Source organism: Onthophagus taurus, chromosome 7 (genome assembly GCF_036711975.1).
Source record: "Onthophagus taurus isolate NC chromosome 7, IU_Otau_3.0, whole genome shotgun sequence".
Lineage (NCBI taxonomy): Eukaryota > Metazoa > Arthropoda > Insecta > Coleoptera > Scarabaeidae > Onthophagus > Onthophagus taurus.
In genome coordinates this window covers 32750975-32765144 of record NC_091972.1, presented here as the reverse complement: position 1 = coordinate 32765144, position 14170 = coordinate 32750975, and the positions used below count along the sequence as shown (strand labels likewise).

General features: G+C 31.8%; 1 protein-coding gene across 2 annotated transcripts in view; it reads right to left on the bottom strand.

Annotated features, from left to right (window-relative positions):
* Nucleotides 1–13351, bottom strand: part of LOC111414927 (uncharacterized) — a 93748-nt gene extending 80397 nt beyond the window's left edge. For both annotated transcript variants that reach the window (XM_023046396.2, XM_023046397.2), the window contains exon 1: nt 13096–13351. The gene's annotated coding sequence lies outside the window, so the exon portion shown is untranslated. The remainder of the gene's footprint in view (nt 1–13095) is intronic.
* Between the last annotated feature and the right edge of the window lie 819 nt (nt 13352–14170).

The window sequence follows — 14170 nt, the reverse complement described above, 5'->3', positions numbered from 1 at the left end:
TTATAGTGTTTCAGGATGACTTTATTTTATTTTTAATTTTTAAATTGATTTTAAAAAATGAGGAGTGAAACAGGGTGACAGCTTGAGCCCACAACTCTTTGTAGCATATGTACATGGACGGAATAATAAAGCAAGTCAAAAGACAAAGTACGCAGATGAGACTGAGGTATCACAACCTAATCTACACTCGAGACCAGTACATCCAAATATCGAATACCTGCCTACAAGAAAGAGGAATGGTAATAAACAAGAACTAAAATAAAATCCTACACATCACAAAAGAAGAAGAAACGGGAGATATTGACGTAAGAATAGAGGGGCAACTGGATGTGGAAGAAAAGTACGAATATTTTGGAATTTGGAACCATAATAAGTCAGGATTGCAAGATAGATCAGGAAATATGCAACAGAACAGCAAAAGCAAGTACAGTTTACTGTCAAATAAACAACACCCTCGTACAATTAAATGAAACCATCTATACTTGGAACTTGAAACTTGGACAAGCACAAATCAAAACTAACAGCAGCAGATATAAAGTACCTACGCAAGAAAACCAGAAGAGATAGGCTACGGAACAAGAACATCAGAGAAGAACTAAGCTTAAACCCCATAATACAGGAAATAGAGGGAAAATATCTAAATTGGTATGGTCATCTGGTTCGAATGAAAGAATTGTTCAACAGGAGGACAGAAGGAAAGATAAATCGTGGTAGACCAAGAGCCCAATGGGAGGGAGAGATTGTGACTCGCCCAAGACTACGGACTATGGCCAGAGACAGGAAGATATATAAAAGATGGATCCAAAATCCAACACCGTACGGTATAAATGGGGGTAAGAGATAGAAGAAGATTTTTTTAAAATAAGATTAAAGAAAAAAAATATTTGCTCCAAAACAATTAACTAAATAATTAAATTTTTTTAGCAGATAAAAGAACGTTTGCAATTAAACGTTAGATGCAAGTGTCTTCTTTAAAACGATTAGAAATAAAGTGATAAAACTTTTAAAATTAATAAAGAAAGGTTTTCGGTTAAGTTAGAAATGACCACCTTATTGTATAATATTAATAATTGCTGATTTAGAAGTTTATTAAAAATTAGATTGACAAGAAAAGTGTTTTCTCTAAGTCTATATGCTTATAAGATGACCATTTCATTTTACTATATATAATTTAGAAAGTCAGTGATTTCATTTGACATTTGTTGAACGTGTGGTTAAAGATAAAAACTGTTATCTCCAAAACGGTTAGAAATTAAGAAATGACATTATTGGAGCATAGAAAGAGAGTTTAAGGTGAAGTTGTGCCAAATAATAAGCTTGCAGGATGACTACTTCGTCTTATACAGGGTGTCTCAGCGAGACCGGTCATTAGACGTTTCTGTGGTTCTGGCCAAAATAAAAAATTGAGAATTCAGACTTAAGTATTATCAATTACGTTCTCTTCGTCTAAAATATTTTCAGATTTCTAGCACTTCCGGTTATACCGGAAGTCGCCACCTACTTTATTTTTTTAAATGGAACACCCTGTATATTTTTACATATTTGGATTTGTCTGTTTTGAAGGTTTATAAATAACTTTACTTTTTGCAATTTGATTCGTCCGTTCTCGAGTTATTCGATTTTTTCTAGAAAAATCTGCTCCAGCGGACATTTGTTCAAAAAATCATAGAACACTCGATTTTTGAGATATCAATTTAGGATTCAGAACATGCTTAAACAACATGATGGAGTATGTTTTGGTGCCAAGAACGGCTGTCTAGATCGTTTAGTCACTTTACTATGACACGTTAACTTTTCGAAATTTAGAACTATCATAACTTCATTTTTTTAAATGGCACCCCCCATATTTTATTACTTACTCGTCTTCGGCGTCTCATTTTACATCTTTTATACTCCATATGTCCTATGCCTAACATTAATAGTTTGAGAAATAATTAGGGTTTTTTGAAAAATGCTCACATATCATATCGATATTAACCTAGTGTGCCATGGAAAACAAATGTTTAATGACTTATTGACAAACGTCAAAGTCTGATTTACGTTGTTTGATGCTTGTGAGTCTGAAACCAGATAAAATGGATATTAATAACGTAAATAATGTTTATACAAATAAAGAAATCCATAATTTATTTTTTGTGCACGAAAAGTGCGACAAAGTTCTTAGTAGAACTTGCAGAATGTTTAATGAAAATTATCCGCATTTACCTCCGATGACAAAAGATAAATTTAGAAGAATAGAAGCAAATTTTTTGCATTTTGGACGAATTAATCACGTGTTAAACTGACCAAAAAATGTAGTAGATAATGCAACGGAAGAGGTGAATGCCTTGGCTTATTTCGAGCCCAGTCTCAACACCTCAATTCGAGCTGCCAAAGAAGATCTAGGAATCATACTACGAACTTTGTCGCGCTTTTTATGCATAAAAAATAAATTAAGAATTTCTTGATTTGTGTAAATAGTACTTTCGTTATTGTTATCGATTTTAACTCTTTTCAGTACTAATATTAAGGGACATAACAGATAATTATGTGCTCACATGCATCAAGTGAGGTAAACAAGTGAGTCTTTGACAAGAACTCATTGAGAAGGCTTGTTTTTCATGGCACACTAGGCTAAATATCAATATGATATGTGTGCATTTTTCAAAAAACCCTAATTATCTCTCAAACTATTAATGTTAGGTATGGGACATATGGGATATAAAAGATGTAGAATGAGACGCCGAAGACGACTAAGTAATAAAATATGGGGGGTGCCATTTAAAAAAATGAAGATATGGTACTTCCAAATTTTGAAAAGTTAACGTGCCATAGTAAAGTGACCAAACGTTCTAGACAGCCGTTCTCGGCAGCAAAACATACTCCATCATGTTGTTTAAGCATATTCTGAATCCTAAATTGAGTGTTCTATGATTTTTTGAACAAATGTCTGCTGGAGCAGATTTTTCTAGAAAAATTCCAATAACTCGAGAACGGCCGAATCAAATTGCAAAAAGTAAACTTATTTATAAACCATGAAAACAGACAAATCCAAATATGTAAAAATATACAGGGTGTTCCATTTAAAAAATTAAGTAGGTGGCGACTTCCGGTATAATCGGAAGTGCAAGAAATCTGAAAATATTTTAGTCGAAGAGATCGTAATTGATAATACTTAAGTCTGAATTCTCAAATTTTTATTTTCATCAGAACCCCAGAAACGTCTAATGACCGGTCTCGCTGAGACACCCTGTATATAATTTATCTAATTATTCAATTATACAATTTCAATTGTACATTAAAGGTTTGCCTGGGGCAGGAGTTGGGTGTATTGAATAGCCCAATAATTGAAATGAAGAAGTAGCCTTGGAAAATGGACAGCAAACGCATAAAGACCTACGCAATGAACAAGGACAAACGATCATGAACCGATAGAAATCAAGAGATTATTATCGAGATGAAAAAGCACAAATTCAAAAATATTGGTTATCAGAATCAAAAAAAAAAGGAGAAAGGACATCACAATATAGAGAGTACATCTTTCTTTAGAGCGGAATGGTTAAACGAGAGGTTCTGTAGTCGGCATACTATTGCACACGCAAGGTACGCGCAGAAGATAGAAGACATCGAATACGTAAATGAATACTGAGAGTATCCATAGAAATCAACTATATCACAACACACCTCATAAGCGCATATGATGCCCCCGATATATCAACCATAAAATTAAAATTTTCTGAGATCTAAATGGTCCTATAGGAATGAAATAATCCCCAACTTAAAACAGAAATACACCGAACCCACCATTAACAATAAGGACGAGCTTCTGATTGATTGCTGCGCCAGGAATGAGCCGAGAATCCATAATACATACTTCCATAAAATGCAGTGCAAGTATATTTTCTGTAACATCAGAGGATAGCGATTACACCGGCGCAAATATCAGGTGTTAGGGCATTAATATCAGCTGACTTATCACAACTTAGTTTAAGCAAAATACTAATGTAACGGTCAACCAAGAGCAAAAAACACTGAATCCGTATTGACAGAAAGTAAATTAAAAGCACCAAACAGATTGACAAATAAACTACAAAACCCCCATACAACAGACGAACGTGAAGTCAAAAAGTACTGACAGCAAATAAAAACCAGTACATATACATGAAGTTGCAGAAAAGTCTACAGAAAAACGAAAAATTAATATAATCGTAAAACAACTACACTAAACAGTGGTTTGATGAAGAAATATATAAGAGAACTTGCAGGAAAAGATATTCTACAAAAGCTAACCAACAGAAAAGCAACGTGTGATATACATACCAGCAGGCATCAAGGCCATTAAGAGGGACAACTGCAGACAGTTTACAAGTCATAAGGGGATACGTAGAAATTGTGATTTCTATGGGGCACAGTTTTTTTCTGGAAGATACTAAGAAACAGAGAGAGGCTAGTAAGCGAATACGTGCAAACATCCCTCCGGACGTCTGGGCGAGTCATTTTAAACAATTATATAGCGCTGAGGAAACAATTGAAACAAATTATAAAACAGATGAGAAAATATCAATACCTATAGTGGAACTGGCAGGGAAAAGAAGGAAACTGAAAAACATAGAAGCAAAAGACAAATACAGAAGGATAACCCTGGTAAGCACATTCATGAAATTACTTCCAGCATCCTAAAGAGAAGCTAAAAGCACAAATTGAGAACAGATAAGAACAACTGTGATTCCGAACAGACATATCAACAAACGGACGCTATATTTATCGTCGAGCAACAAAAAAAGAAATCAACAGCATTTAATAAACCCGCCAACCTTTGCTTCGTAGACATGGCAATGGAATATGACAAGGTGGTCAAACAAATGTCATCTGGATCATCTTGCTCCAAAAGGATCAAGCAAAAGAAAGTGGCGGTTGAGGATGACTTACAAAGAGTTCTATTAGTTTACCCGACAGCTCAATGTGACAATATCTATAATTAAAAGAAAAGTTGTGGAGGTCAACACCTTAAAATATCTAGGTACTGTAGTCACGACCCTGCTAGAAAAGTATGAAGTCAAGTAAATAAAGCAGCAGCCTTGGTGGGATGTTCAGGAAAAACAATTTGTTCAAAGCAATACATGCAAACAGATAGTAAAATAAGAATTTATAAAATCTGCATAAGGCACATTATGACTTACGGTATAGTGGCCTGTGAAAATACTAACATCAACAAAAATATGCTAAGAGTTGCTGAAATGGATACTTTAAGAACTACGTTAGGCAAAACGAGAAGAGACAAAATAACAAATATTAACATCCAAGAACTGTGCGAACATGAAACGTTGTACGATGAGGCAGATAGCGAAGTACAGCCATGCGAAGAGACTGGGTATGCATACACTACCAGGTATTGTAATGCAGGGAATACCAGTAGGGAGCCGTCCACCTCATAGGAAGACCTTCAAAAATGACTTAACAACAATAATAACAGTCCGACTCGTAATTTATATTAAATCTCCTATAATTCGATACCAAACTCGACCTATGAGGAGATAAGAGAAAAAACAAAATAACACCCTTTTGGTGAACTCATCTCATTTATAATCGGCATTAAAATCTTTTCAGTTGATATTAATTTCGACCTATTTACGAAGATATAACAATTAATTAATTTTGAACTTAACAGTCTTGATTTTAAAGATAAAAATATCATATTTGGTATCAAATTCAAGGAAATTTTTCATAAACGATCTAACCGTGAAAATCATCAATTTTTATCACTTTCATATTAGTAGTTAAATTAATTAATTGTTTAATTAGACAAAATCGACCTGAAAAATTATCTAAAAAGATTATTTAATATCTCTTTCTACAATTTCAAACACCATAATCTCTGCATGAGAATCTAGGCATCTAAGTATCATATTACTGTTAAAATAAACTCTGATATCTATTTTTCCATTTGTCTCAGTAAAATAAAGTTTAAAATCGATCATTGTCATTGAATTTTTAATGTTTTGTTGACCGATATATTGACTTCGAGGATGTGTTTATTTCCGGTATGTCCTTTCACCCACTTTATAGTGACGTTAGAATCTTTACGTTATAAATAGTTATTACCACCATGCTAGTCTTCTTTCTTTAAACCTTATCATCCCCTTCGTATTTTACTAATAATGAAAACCCACACTTAATATTTTAAGATTGTTTGGCTATTAGATCAAATGCCATGTTATACTTTTTATAAGCTATCGTTAAATTATCGTTTAAAAATTTTAAAAGCTATTGATTTATTACATTATATATTTTCCTTCTCCTTTCATTTCAACTTCGATTACAACTTCCGCAGAAGCAAATGAAAATAGTAGATTGGAGTTGTTCATTTCACCATCTATTTTTAATGGCTCTTTTTATTATTTTCTTGATTGATCGATTAATTTTCGTCTGCCTTATCATTGTCGACATCTTCAATACGTTCATCAATTATTTCCTTCTCGATATTATTAATATATCGTTCTATAAAGTTATCATTTAAGCATATCATTTTAAAATAAACCACAATCATAAGGTAATATTCAAATTTCCCCTACATAATTGTTGAAGTAATTGGTTAATTTTTGACATAATATACTTGAAAATAGATATTTTTGGTTTCATTCGCAAAAATTGTTTTGGAGATATTATTTTATTCCATAAAACTAAAAATATGTTTGCTTTATTTAAGAATTCTAACGAGACTTTTTGGAAGGTTAAATATATACTACACGGTCATTAAAATATAATGGTGGTCGTTAACAAGTGCATGTGCTCTGTTTTAACAAAGCAATCGACGAAACATGGTTTGCTTGCGCATTTAGATTATGTCATTGACCTTCCTCCACTTCACTTTATCTCCAAAAGACAGGATGCTCTATAGTATCATGTTTAAAAAATCGTGACATGCATTTCAATTTAAAAAATATAATACAAGAAATATATTTAATGTCTATATAATTTTTGCAAACTTTGTAATGTAAATAAAAAAGAAATTGTGGGAGTTCACCTCAATTTAAACAATTAAATGAGAGATTTTTATAGAATCGTATAAAAGAGAACTACCGTGTAATTACGATTATAATTATGAAGCGTCGATTGAAAAGAAAATAAAATTTATAGTTTCATAATTCTGTCCATACCCCGTAATCATAACGCCAAGCACTCCTCGTTATATCACGATCTACGTTACAGCTGGCGAATTATAAATAGCACATAGACGATTATTACGAGGAGAAATTTTCATTCTTTCTTTGTGTCTTATGTGGAAATTATAAATTAAAAGTTGTTTTTATAAAATTTCTAATATCTCTGCTATTTAAATAAAAATGTTTCCTATTTGTTTAGGAATTGTAATAAAATTAGATAAGAACATACCAATATATTAAAAAACATCCGGAAATGTTTGTTAATAAGGTTGATATCTGCATTATTAATACATTTATTAAGTTTTATATGGAATTTTGTTATTTCATAAAAAATTACTTTGTCATAAATCAAGAAATTAATAGTTGAAGCATCTATTATATTAAAGATATTCCAAGTCGTGCCAAATGCTAACTAGCTGATAATCGGTTGTAAAATACAGCTACTGTATAATTGCATTTACGACAATAGATAATCTTTTATGGAAAAGAATAAAATATTCATGTAGAAAGATGATAAATTTTTTAAAGAATTTATAAGAAAATTAACAATTCAAAATGTTTTTGAATTAACGATTTCCTTCTAATCGAAAGATTGAATTATGCTGAATAAGATTGATTCGAAATTTGGTATAATTAGTTTAACTTAATATCAAGTGAAAAGAAGATAGGCTTTATTTATAATTAAACAAGATTTATAATAAGATCTATGAAGTCTATAACAAAGATTTCAAAAAGTGAGAACAACTTCTTAATTGTAAATTAAAAGGAACTTCCTATGAAACTATTTGTCAATTTTTGTCACTTTTCAAGATAAATGATATGAAATCAGAAGATTTGTCATAATTTGTAATACTAATGATGTGTTTGCTAAAGAAACAGCTTGACCACTTATATGGTTGGTAATTTATGTCTATATTATCCATAAAATCTTTATGTATAGCGCTATTATTAATCAAAATGATTTACTTCTATCGGTTAGTTATCAGAAGATAACGCCGAAGGCAGGCATCAGGAATTCCGCTATACTCGGATAGGAGATATAAGAAAACTAAATCGTCAAGTGACCAATAAAGATATTTGACTGTCCTTGCTTAGTTCAGATCCTCACATAACATCATTGCGGAGAAAGTTATTAAAATATAAGAAAAACTTTATTACCAAATGTAGCCGATTTAATAGTGTCTTCCAGAAACAACATACTTCAAAAGATAATATTGAATGAAATATATATTATTAGTACTAGTTTATAGTAGAAGTAGTTATTGTAATTTTGTTTTGGATAAAAATATTAAACAATAAACACGAACAGATGACATTATCTCTCTCTATCTCACTCAATCTCACTTAAACTCCATATTCTTTTAATGTCAAAAATGTCAGTTGTGGAGGTTTCTTCTGAAAATAATATCACAACATTTTTCATTAAGAAGACATATTTTCATTATTCGAATTTTCTGCCTGGACTTCCTCGTATTTCCCTATATTACGCTTTGATATGGTAGAAACTTTATTATTATTATTGATGTCAGATTGAGGGGAGCGGCCCCTCTCGTCACCACGACCTATAAGATCTGTTTTAAGTAGAAACGGTAGAAACTTTAGCCTTAAAACTAGAAAGTGTACGTATCTTTGAAACAACATACAATATACCATCTGCAACATCAGCTATTGTTTTAATAAATGTAAGGTTCAAGAATAGTATGCAGGGTGATTCAAAAAACCGCTGACAGACTTCTAGGGCAGGTAATACATTAAAAATTAAGATGAAAAGTCTTAATATACATGGGGTCGCAAATTACTCCTTAACGAGATATAGCAGGTCAAAGTTTCTTTACAATTAAACATTATCTACAATAAAAAGCCCTTTTTTAAAAATATTTTCAACGCCACTGCTAATTTTGTCAAACGGGCAGTATTTTCGTGTAAAGCTATCAATTATTTATTAATTGGTCTCTTACAAAACTTTGATTAAAGCAACAGTTTTTGATTGGATTAATAAGTTTTCTACAAACGTGTTTTTCTTAAAAACTATTGCTTTGATGTGTATATTGTTATTTTGAGGAAAGCAAAAGTAATAACTCAGGAACGAATAATCCTAGCAAATAAAAATCCGAATACGATTTTACCACTAACAATAAGTAAATTTGAAGAGAACATTTCAAGTGATGTGGAAGAAGATAATTTGTTTGAAAGACTCATTAAAATACCTTAGAAAATGACAGCGCTCTATAGGAATGCAGGTCTGTAAGTGTAAAATTTTAAGTGCCTATACCAAGGGAAGTTTAATTCAACATTTAATTTTGATAAATATTGAAATTATTAATTGGTTAGCATGACTGCAGAATAAGTAAATTCATGTATCTCATTAAAGTTCATAATTTGAGAAATTATCCAGGATACCAAGTGGTAATCGACAAATAATACAGAAAAAATATCTCATGATAAATTACGTCATATTGGAAAATATGTCTTAATGTTTATATTATCTACAACATTAAAACAAAGTTTGGCAATATGAGCAGTATGCGCTAAATAGAAATAGCTATCCTGTGAAGTGTTATTTAAGTACGTATATCTTGTCTACGCTAAACTAACTGAATTTCATTAATTTCTCCAATCTATAGAGTTTCTTATTATTTCTTATTTATGCCAAATAACATTCTGTCTTTATGGTGGCTCATTCTTTTGTGGAAACACATATATTTAGAAAGGTGTTTCTGGGAATTGAAATTCAAGATTCATTCAAAAAATCGAATTCAATAAACGAACGAGTGTTGAGATCTTTCCTACTAGATCAATGGTTGAACGAGTTAGCAAGACGTTCCATAATTAAATTAAAGCCGGATAACACAGCATTATATATGCTATTACTTCGTGAACCAGGGCAATAACGTCATCTAGTTCGACAGCCAAAGTAAGTAAAATGTATAACCAAAACTCTATCTAATATACCTGTCGATCCATTGCTAAAAAATTTCAAAAACTATTCTTGTAGATGAACTGAAAAAGACTGAAGCAATGAGTAAACCTCAATACACCAGCATTAAATATAACTATATCCAGTATGAAAACTTGTCTGAATATTGGAAGTATTGCAGGCGTCTAAATGTTTCATAACATATTGTTAGAGAATAATATTTTTTCTACAATTTTAGAGAAAATTAGCAAAATACTAATTGACTACAAGCTGGATGACTGATCAAGCATTCCTGATTTGAAAACAAGTAATCTGGGAATTTTACAGTCATTTATTTTATTACATGGTTATGGTGGCACCTCAACTACTAACGACAGCTGAACCACAGAATAACCAGAAAGGACACTGATGTCGATTCCTTTGATGTTGGAGGAACCGCATTTTTTGACTTCGATTTCAATTCCGCCATCTTAAGAAGGGAACCCAACAATCTAACAACGTCGTTCGCATCGCTTTTGTTGAGTGAAGTGATACGAGCGTCGTTGCCAGATTGTTGAGAAAACCGAAGGCACACCAATAACAATAAGGTGCCCTTTCTAACATGGCGTCGTCGCACAGACAGAATTTTGGGGGGATACCTCAGTGTATTTTTTGGTTATTCTGTTTTTGAACGGAGCAATAACAATGCAACAAATCAAGCTTATACGCATACTGATTTTATGTTGAGAGGGTGCATTTATTAATATCATTAATAATCCCGACATAGGATGAAAGAAATGGTTTCAGCTCAAAGTAGAGACAAAATCAGACAAAATCTTTCATATTAGAAACCAAGGAGGAAAGTATATCGTCCAGTTCGATGCCACTACTATGCGTGCCAAAAATCAAAGCCCCTCACTTTGAAGATCGATATCTTCGCAACCCCTCGATGAAAAAAATTGCCGTAGTAAAGAAAAAGTATCCGATTTTTAAGCGTGTGGGAAACTTTGTTCAATTTGTGATTTTTTTTTCTCAATAACTATCCCACAAAAAATTTTAATTTGAACAGATATAAGTATCCGATTTTTAAGCGTGTGGGAAACTTTGTTCAATTTGTGATTTTTTTTTCTCAATAACTATCCCACAAAAAATTTTAATTTGAACAGATAGTAGAATAATGTGTTCTTAATGAGAGACATATTTTATTATTTCGATATTCCATACAGTTTCAGGGAAAATCACGGTGTATTGAAAACGACTGGGTTTGATAGTCGTTGTTTGTTAGATGGTGCTGGTGTGTATTCCAGATAGGACGTCGCGCCTTTATTTCTTCATGCAGGTAAAATAAAGGCGCGACGTCCTGTCTGGACCAGACGATCTATTCTGATTGCATGAAACCCCCCTCTCTCGTCATGGCTTATTTTTGAAAATTAGAAAGACATAACTTTGATAAACAGATTAAATATCGAAAAAAAAATGCCCTTCATTAAGAACATCATTCTACCACCTGTTCAAATTTGAAATTTTTTCATCGGATAGTTTTTGAGAAAAACTCGCAAAGTGAACAAAGTTTCTTTCTTTTTTCATTTACTTCGCGATAAAAAGAAAAACGCGGAGCCGAAAATTTTCATATTCGCATATGTTAGGTAGAAATGTTCAGTAATTACAACAAACTTTAACCCAATTTTTTTCATGGAGTGGTTGGGAAGATATCGATCTCTAAAGTGAGGGGCCTTGACTTTTGACACGGATAGTAGATATCTATCATTCAAGAACAATAAGTTAAATAAATACAATTGGTCCATAAAGAAGATAAAAACTTAGGTACATATAAGGAGACCGGGTTAATAATAAATTTAACCTAAAATAATAACGTTAATTACTGTATTCGTTTTAAGCTTGAAGCACTAGGGTTTGTGACACTGGAGCTGTTCGGAGTAATTTCTAAAACGAACGCATTTTAGGGGAAGGATGTGTGAAACTCTCGCAGTAAAACTACTAAAATCGGAGATTATGTTTATGTTACAAACCTGTATTTTATTAAACGATGATTAATTTGTGATCAATATTTTCAGCAGTACCCACAGAGTAATTCTTTACATATAAACGCTGTGCCATATCTGTTCATTAAGTTATAGTGAAGATAATTTACCAAAGCTTATTTATGGTTTTGTTATTAATTATTTGATTATTTTTGAAACTGAAAACCGCACCATTTTATTGTATTTAATTTCATTTGATAATAATCAACTGTTGATAATTTTTAGAAATATAACAATGTTCTTGCTAATTTATTCAGTTTTGTGTTTGTCCCAGCATTCATTTCTGACTTTTACCTAACGGTTTTTTTTAAATTATTATACAGATCAAAATCCACTAATTCTTATTAATAAGTTAATAAGGTCAGAATAATAATTTCAATATCACTCATCAGCTCATCACCTTAAAGAAGCTTTATTATTCAATCGTTGGATTACGCATTTGCTCAAAATATTTTTTTTAAATTCAACTATACTTAATTTTTTCGGTTTTATATTCAACCATGAAATTATTTGTTAGATTTGTCAAAATATTTTTGTTCATTTGCACACATCATTTTATTGACATTGTCATTATTGTAAAATTTTCTTCAAACATTTATTATTAAATGGAATTTATTATTGTATAAAATTCAGCAATAATTAAGTACAAAAATGTATTTATGTAAATAAGTTTTAATAAGCAATATTTTATGCAGTATCTCTATTGTATTAAAAATACTCGTCGTATTAGATACAAGAAGATAATTGATTGTAAAAGAAAAATAGAAGAGAGCAGTAAGAGTAATTATGTGCATAACAGGTAATCTCCCATAAAATAGAAAACAAAAAGGAAACTAAAAAACAATGCTTTCATAATTCAATAATAGCACTAAATAAACCAGAACGCGTTATATCACTATTTATATTCCGGGTAATAACTTATAAGTATAAATAAAAACGTATAATAACAAAAAATCTTAAAAGGATCTATAAATAAAAGTTAAATCAATCTTTAATGATAAATTAATAATCCTACCTGAAGACTTTTTTCAGTAAACACTTCGATGCCCAAAAATAACGTGTGAACTTAAACCAAAAAAAAATAAATTAATTAAACTAACTTCTCGATGAGAAAATAATCCACCAAACCAGTCGAATTCGAACTTTGCGTTATTTATATATCGCGAATTTCGAACGCACGTTCGGCACCCAACAGAAAAAATGTTGCGAATAAAATCGAAGAGAGCACGCCGAGCGATTCCGCCGCCAACGAAACTGAAAGTGGTGTTAGCCGGAGTGTGGTCACCAACCTAATAATGGTAACCGAAGAAGAAGAGTGTGAGCGAACGTGTGGTGGGGCCCCCGCAAAAGCACCAGATCGAAAGCGTCCGCGACGCCTACAGAAGGACACAACTTCGAACCGAGATCTGATCCCTTTTCGAACGACGTTATCGCGATTTTCGAAGAGCTTTTTACTATCAAGGCCGTTTAGTGACAATGTCGAAAGTAAAAGAGAGGTATGTAAAAAAGAGAAAGCGACTTCCCCACAAATAAATAAATTTTTTTAATTATTTTGTATTAATTATTATCAAATATAGAAGAGTTTTAATTTTTTTACGGAGATAACTAAGCACCTATTTAGTACTGTTCTAAAATTCTAAAAATAATAGGTACATAGATAAACTAAATTGTTTAAGTACAATAATGTTAAATAGGTCAAAACGTTTTAAATGAACTTTTAATTATAGCCTTTAAGAATACAGATAGATAATAACCAATGGACATAAAAATTATAGGGGAATTCCAGTTCAAAGTATTGTGTTGTCTAACAATTTTATTGTGTTAGCTCGTGTAGTTGTGTGTGAATGACCATGTCGAGAAGAGACCACCGAGACGATAATTAGCGATTCTCGTTGCTGTTGTAGTTTTAATGAAGAACTATGTCGAGAATCTCTCATCAACGTTATTAGGTCAACGTTAACTACACAGAAAAGTGTGGCACCTCGAGTTTGAACGTTGAATTGTAATGATGAAATAATTACATACACATTTATGGTGTATTATACATAGAAAGACGTATAAGATAAGGAGATAACGTTGAACTACTTAAA